An 8,202-nucleotide genomic window follows, 5' to 3' on the forward strand; every position below is an offset into this window, starting at 1 on the left:
TAAGCGTTTTGACGAAACCATAAAACAATTTGGTTTCGAACAAAATTACGAAGAAGCTTGCATTTACAAGAAAGCAAGTGGGAGCTCTATAGCATTTCTCATACTATATGTGGACGATATACTGTTAATGGGAAATGACATTGCTCTATTACAGTCGGTGAAGGTATGGTTATCCGGTAACTTCTCAATGAAAGACCTTGGTGAAGCAGCTTATATACTTGGTATAAAGATCTATAGAGATAGATCGCGAAGACTGCTTGGTCTTTCACAGGCTACATACATTGAAAAGGTGCTAAATCGGTTTAGCATGCTTGAATCGAAACGAGGTAACTTACCCATGGTACATGGAGTAAAGTTAAACAATCATCAATGTCCTAAAACTGATGATGACAAACGACGCATGGCTGTAGTCCCGTACGCCAGCGCGATCGGTTCGATTATGTATGCTATGCTATGCACTAGACCTGACGTAGCGTTCGCGTTATCTGTAACGAGTCATTACCAAGGGAATCCGGGAGACGAGCATTGGATTGCCGTCAAGAACATTCTTAAGTACTTGAGAAGGACTAAAGATATGTTCCTAGTGTTCGGAGAAGGAGATCTAAAAATTGAAGGATTTTCAGACGCTAGTCATCTCACAGATGAGAATGATTTTAAATCCCAATCAGGATACCTGTTTATCTTGAATGGGGGCGCGGTCAGTTGGAAAAGTTCCAAGCAGGGAAGCGTAGCTTTCTCTACGATCGAGTCAGAGTACATCGCTGCTGCGGAAGTAGCAAAGGAAGCAGTTTGGATTAGAAAGTTCATTACAGAACTAGGTGTGGTGCCTGACATTGTCAATCCCATTACTCTGTACTGTGATAACAATGGAGCCATTGCGCAAGCAAAGGAACCACGGTCTCATAATGCATCCAAGCACTACCTAAAGTGATACCACATCATTAGAGAGATTGTGGCTAGAGGAGATGTGAGAATAGAAAGAGTACCTACAGAGGACAACGTTGCAGATCCGTTGACAAAGCCTTTAACCCAGAAAGTACATGATCGTCATTTAACTTCTACTGGGATAAGTTTTAGAAACAATTGGCTTTAGTCCAAGTGGGAGTATGTTGGGGTTTAGTGTCCTATAGACAATTGTTGCAGGATACAAACTTAATGTAAATGAATTGTTCTTTATATCATTTGTTTTAATGAGATATATGTTTTATAACTATATAAAGGCAATCCCTTTTAAGCACTAAATAAAGTCTAATAAAAGGAAATCTGTAAGTTTGTTTAAAGTGATTATAAAGTGTTCATACAAGCATGAAGTGAGACAAAACTTTATAATAAACTAATAAACTTAAAACCACCCCAAGTCACGTGATATGTTTAGGATTGATATATCACTGTTGAGACTTGTATGTAACAATATCTTCTGTCCGATAGAAAGGTGATCTCACAAGCTTCATATATATAGATATCTGGACAGTTACATAGATCCGATGAAACGTCGTTCATTAGGATTGGGGATCCGATTTGAGATAACAGGATGGATAGATTCATCCTTGTCATCTGTTCATCTCATTGGTATTAATAGGTATAAGTAATCCCCAGACTCAAAGGAATGTTAATTGGTCATCCTGAATTACTGAATGTGAGACTTTGATCCTGCGGTCCCACGATCCTTAACAGAGATGACTCTAGGGTGTGAACTGCAAAGGTTGGGTGTCACAGGAAGTAATGTCAGGGTAGTTATACATTGGATTGAGCATTTATCACTCCCGATTAATGGGAGATATATCCAAGGATCGCTTGTGGAAGACTCGACTCTAAATCCTTGCAAGGTGATAGCTTAAGACTTGAAATATAGATTTCACTTAACCTATCTATTTGAGTTGACTCGGCCTGAACAAGTAAAACGAACGTCTCGCTATATGTGACTTGACATCATCCATAGTCATAAGATTCAGTTCAAGGATATAGTTGATAAAGGATCGAATTATACTGTAACTAATACGGAAGGGTTAACGACAGAATCAACCTGTCTTCTTAACGGACTCTGGGGGAATGATTACAGACTTGCCAATAACATACTCAGTACATCATTCCGTTATGCAAGGATTAAATATAATTCTTGAAGAAATTAATTTAATAGTTGCATACGGCCAGAAGTAGTAAGAACCTAATGGATCACACATAAGACTTGGAACCAAAAGAGAGATGGATGTCATTAATAGATGGAAGCCCAAATGAGCCCAGTAAGGCCCATTTAATTAGGGGAGGCTGAATTTTGTATATAATAAGTTAGGAATTATTTTAATTCCCTTAATCCTAATTTGATTAGGTTTGTGAATTAAATTAATTAAGAGAGATAATTAAATTAGGAGATTTAATTAGATTAATATACTCCTATTATTATCCAATTAGGTTATTTATTATTATCCTAAATATATTAGATATATTATAAGATAATAATTAGGAATCCTATTCCGAATTGAATTCCTATTAAGTAACCTATTCCTATCTAACTAGGGTTTAGATAAAAATTATTATATATACCCCCCTAATGTGTGAATTTCGACTAAGCCTATCCCCTCCCCCTTTGTGATTTTCGAAATCCCTAGCTAGTGAGAGAAAGAGAATTCGACTTCCCGTTTTCGTGGACAAGAATTCATACGGCTTCCGTCGATTGATTAATTACATTCATCGCCTTTTCTCTTTGATCTTGTGTTGGTTAATTAGAGGCAATCTATTTTGGTTGCATCTCATAAGGGTTGATTCTATCTTAACCTCACCGTGTTATACTTCGTGCTTGGGATCTCGGAGAAGAATTGTGGGCGCTTCTTTAACAACGGTAGATTGTTCTTCAAAAGGTATTCCTTCTTATCCCTCTTTATATGAAATAATGATTAACGGATCCTATGGTTAAAAGGAAGTAGGCTAAATTTTTTATATTTCCGCTGCTATACCTTAGCCTAATTTCCAACAGGTAGAAACCGGTGGGGTGTCAAGAGGAGGCCCATTAGTGAGATGAAATTGCACATAGGGTGTAAGTCCATGATCCAAAAAATCATAACTAGACACAGTGGGTGGAGGAATAGTGGCGAAAGGTAATTGAGTTTCATCAAAGATCACATGACGACATACTATGATTTTCTTAGACTCCATATCACAACATTTATACCCCCGGTGATGAGACGGATAGCCTAAAAAGACACAAGGAGTGGACCTAGCTTGGAGTTTGTGAATTGTGGTGGATGGAAATAAAGGATAACATAAACACCCAAAGACTCTCAAATGGGAATACACAGGATCGGTCCTATAGAGCACACATAATGGGGATTGGAATTCTAAATTTTTAGTTGGTCGAATATTGAGAAGATAAGTGGCCATTTGAAGTGCATGATGCCAAAAATATGATGGAATGGAAGCATGAACTAAAAGTGTGCGGATAATATTATTGATGCTACGAAGTTTTCTCTCGGATTTCCCATTTTGAGATGAAGTATGAGGACACGAGAAACGAAAAGAAATTCCATTAGCACTACAAAAATCCCAAAAAGCTTTATTATCAAACTCCCTCCCATTGTCACATTGGATATTTTTAATTTCCCTTTCAAATTGAGTACGGATTAGTGCTCGAAATTGTAAAAAGATAGAGAAAACATCTGACTTTTTATGCAAGGGAAATGTCCACACAAAATTAGAAAAATCATCCAAAAAAACAATGTAATATCGATGCCCCATTGAACTTAAAATAGGAGACGTCCATAAATCGCAATGAACAATATCAAATGGCAAAGAAGTTTTATTATTGGATGAAATAAATGGCAACTTAATATGTTTTCCAAGAGGACAAGACCGACAAATTGAACTACTACGAAGAGAATTACATTCAATAAATTTCTTTTGTCTAAGAGCATCTAACACCGGAGAGCCAGGATGTCCTAAGCGGTCATGCCATAAGGATGGCGCTAAAACATCAAAACTAGAAGGAGGACTTGGCGGGAAGGTGGGTTTGGTAGTGACGGGATAAAGGTCGCCTTGACTCTCACATCTCATTATACGTCGGCCCGTCTGAAAATCCTTCACAGAAAATCCAAAAGGGTCAAATTCGACAGATACTGAATTGTTAGAAGTAAACTTACAGATAGAGACTAAATTTTTAATAATATGTGGAGCATATAAAACATTTCTCAAGGCCAAGGGTGGATGTGGGTGATTTAAGTTTGTGTGCCCTAGTCCATGAATCGGAATTGAATGTCCATTACCAACAATTATGCCATGATTATTGCTCATATTAAAAATAGACGAGAGTTTACCCTTATCAGACGTCATATGTGAAGTAGCGCCTGTGTCGATGTACCATAGATTTTTCAGAGGATTGAGGCTCAGAGTGTACAAAGCAGATTCAATATCCGTAGGCTCAAAATTGGTAGCAGTATGAAAGGCCTGTTGTGGGCGGGGGCCTAACAGCCCTGCATTCTGGGCAGGAGGAGGACATGTGTAATTGCCAGTGGGCCGAGCCTATGACTGAGATGGATATGGACATGGAGGGGCCTGCTCAGGAACCCAAGACCAAGAGCCCTGTTGTGAACCTCCCCAGGATGGCTGCTGCCACTGATTTGCCGAACCACCACTGCGCAGCCGGTTCGTCGGATTATTTCCACAGCCACCGTCGTTGCTGCCACCACGAGAATTATTATTATTATTGCAGCGCCCCTTTTTCTTATTATGTCCCCGATTTCTGCATATACCCAAACGGATTAGCAGACGGAGGAGAAAAGGGAGAAGATCCCGCCGCCACCAAAACAGTCCACGCCGAGGCAGTAGCGGCCTTCTTCACTAAACCGGCCTCCTCCAATATAACCATCGATCGAGCCTGATTAAATAAAGGAAGAGGATCCTTTTGTTGAATAATAGTGCATATACTATTATATGCTTCAGTGAGACCTGAAACCATCTGAAGAACAAGTCGGTCATTCGACACCGGAGAATCCACATTACGGAGTTGATCCGATAATTCCTTTAGACGTTGACAATAAGCAGTAGCGGAAGAAAAATCCTTCATAAGAGTATGAGAAAACTCTTGTTCAATTGAAACTGCACGGGAATGCTTATTGTCCTGAAAGATGTCACGTAAACGATTCCACGCCTCCATGGCGGTAGCATCCGGCTCAATTATCGTCTATAACAGATCATTAGTAATGGTGGCATAAATCCACCCAAGAACCGTGGCATCTAAGGTTTCCCACTAATCTTTGGCAGCCTCATCGGAGGGAGAGGCAACGGCTTTACCATTCGGAATGATATGGTGGATAACTTTATGGGATTTGGCAAAAACTTTAAAGAGTTCCGCCCAGGTAGAATATTGAACCTTCTCCAAACTAAGAATAATGGAGATATGGTTTTTAATATTAGACACCCCAAGCGCCGGATGAAACTTGGAGTCAGTCATGATGAACAGATTAATCGAGAAGCGGAAGGTAGAGGTGAAGATTGGCTGACCAGTATAGAGAGACTGGAAAAGAAAAGGACGACGGCTCCAGGAAGAAAACTAGGTTTAGTCTGATACCATAATAGAAGATAATCTGTTGATTATTTCTTAAGCCTAACACGACATATATACAAATATACAAGAGTAATTTTAGGAGCTAATCTAGGAAACAAGAGTAATTTTAGGAGCAATCTAGGAAACAAATCAACCTACTAATTACAAATAACTCTACAACAATATTTCCTAAAACAGAATAATAACCATTCGGTTATTCTAACAGTAACTAATACATAAATTAAAATCAATTGCTTCAACAATTAAAAAGTCATAAATATTTTTCTTCAAAAAAGTTTTTGAAGGTTTAAAGGCATCCCACATTGCTTAGAAATTACTTTCTAGTTGTATTTATTGAGAGGGTCCTTACACTTAGATGTACCCTAAGGGATACCACACTTTTATGAAAGGGTGTGGACCTAGTTGATGCTTGACCGCCACACACGAGTGCACCGCCGCCATCCAATCGGGCTGGGCTGGGTTGGACTCCATATTTTTTTGGAAATAATAATAATATTTTTATTTAATTCAGAATTAATAGTTATTTAATTAATTTCAGAATTAGCAGATTCCTACATCTCTTATTTCTCGCTCACCTTCTTCTCCACCAAATCCGAACATAACAGCTATTCTTGGTTCTATAAATAGCTTTGTGATTCCTGTTCATTACTTCATTTTTTTCATGCTTTCTAAAATTCGACTGAGCTCATTTGAGTGTAGACAGACCGAGTTCATACTATGCAATACTAACGCGTATTACGAGTGTGCTGTTTTATTATGGAGTCGACTGTAATTTAATCTCTCTGCACTTTCTGGCAGAAGGTCTTAACGAAAACGACATAGTTTACGAATCTGCCCATTACTTTGTTCGATAATTCTTGTGCTATTCTCAGCTCCTATTCTAACAAAAATGCATAAAAAATCATTTAAAAAGAAAATCATAATTTGAAAATAATTAAAATAAATAGTAAAACTGAAATAAAATGTAAGAATAAAAAATTCATCAACAAAATTCTAGAGAAAACTGTAAATAATAAAAAATATATAGATCAAAAGTGAAATTAGTCTAAGTTAAAAACAATAAAAATAAACAATTATAGGAATCAAAAGTGAATTTAGTTCCGGACTAAATTTTAGGAGAAAATGTAAGGCTTAATTGTGGAACTTGTAACATAGATATAATACGAATAAAATAATTTTTAATTTGAAAATATTTAATAATATAATTGAAATTTAATATATTATATTTTTTTAATTAGTAAAAAAAGTAAAATGATACCTCAACTCTATCGTTACTGTTTTATATAATATATAATTTAACGATCAATAAACAAACTGGCTAAGATCCACAAGGAACACCATACAAATTGAATACTATTAGATATTTTAAAAAAATTCAAACTAATACAGAGATTTTATTAGGGGATTAGAGATACTTTAAGAGAAACTTTATGATTTAATTTTTGTAGAACTCATAACATAGATATAATATGAATAAAACAATTTTTTATTTATAAATATTTAATAATATATTATATTTTTTTTAGTAGGAAAGGAAAGAAAAATAAACAAAGCCGATTAATCTGGGATCAGCCTGGGAAAGCTGACCCCCACCAAATCATCCAAGATCAGGAACGAAATGAACAATGGAGGAGAAGAAAAGGTTGAGAGAGACTCGACATCCTTGTATGACCTTCAACCGCGAGACGGTCCGCTACCCGATTTTGCTCCCTATAAATATGGCCAAAGCTAAGAAAATCAAAGGAAGAGCCAATCATTCTAATACCTTTGATTAAATTTTGGCTATTCAAGCAAATAGCATTATTCTCCGATATCATTTTGACCGCTTCAAGGTTATCAGATTCCACAAGAAGCTTTTTCACCCCCAGATTTTTAGCTAGCCTAAGGCCAGAAAAAATCCCCCAAAGCTCTGCAGAAAAGGACGATCCCATGCCCAAATTCTGAGAGAAACCAGAAACCCAACCACCACCATCATCTCTCAAAACCCCTCTCGCGGCAATTCTCCCGTCCTTTAGACAAGAGCCATCAGTGTTTAGCTTAACCACACCTTCACTAGGCCTACACCAGCCTAAGAGATGGACCTCTTTCCTCTGAATAGCCCTAGCCAAGGGATCCTCAACGAAGCTATCCACCAAGGTGCAAATCTTTTTGGAAAAGAAATCAGAAACATTAGGCAAAACAACCGTTTCTCCTCCAAAAATCTCCTCATTTCTCCATTTCCAAATCTGATGGCAAACCACCACAAATAAGAGAACACCATGCTTCAAATCAGCCAAAAGTTTCCCATTAATCCCATCCAAAAACCAATCAAGCTCAGAGTTGACTAAAAACGTAGACATCACCTTTATAGGGAGAACTTTCCTCCAAACCTCTTTACTTTTTGCACAATCTCTGAGAGCATGGCACAAAGTTTCTTCATGACCTCTGCATCTGCCACAAGCTCCAGACTCCACCAAATGCCTCCTTTTCCTATCAGGATTAGTAAGCAACCTATTTTTAACCCCTCGCAACAAGAAGCTTCTAATACGGTAAGGCACTTTTAAGGCCCAAATCGTCTTCCACACCTCTAGGTGCGAAGTATCCAACTCCTGATAGAACGCCTGAAAGGCCGATTTACAAGAAAAAGCCCCGTTGTTCGTCAAAGACCA

At 37.7% G+C, this 8,202-nt stretch overlaps 1 pseudogene; it reads right to left on the reverse strand.

Moving 5' to 3' along the window:
• Positions 1-4,509: 4,509 nt before the first annotated feature.
• Positions 4,510-5,440, reverse strand: LOC136208180 (uncharacterized; annotated as a pseudogene).
• Between the last annotated feature and the right edge of the window lie 2,762 nt (positions 5,441-8,202).

This window comes from Euphorbia lathyris, chromosome 10 (genome assembly GCF_963576675.1).
Source record: "Euphorbia lathyris chromosome 10, ddEupLath1.1, whole genome shotgun sequence".
Taxonomy (NCBI): Eukaryota; Viridiplantae; Streptophyta; class Magnoliopsida; order Malpighiales; family Euphorbiaceae; genus Euphorbia; species Euphorbia lathyris.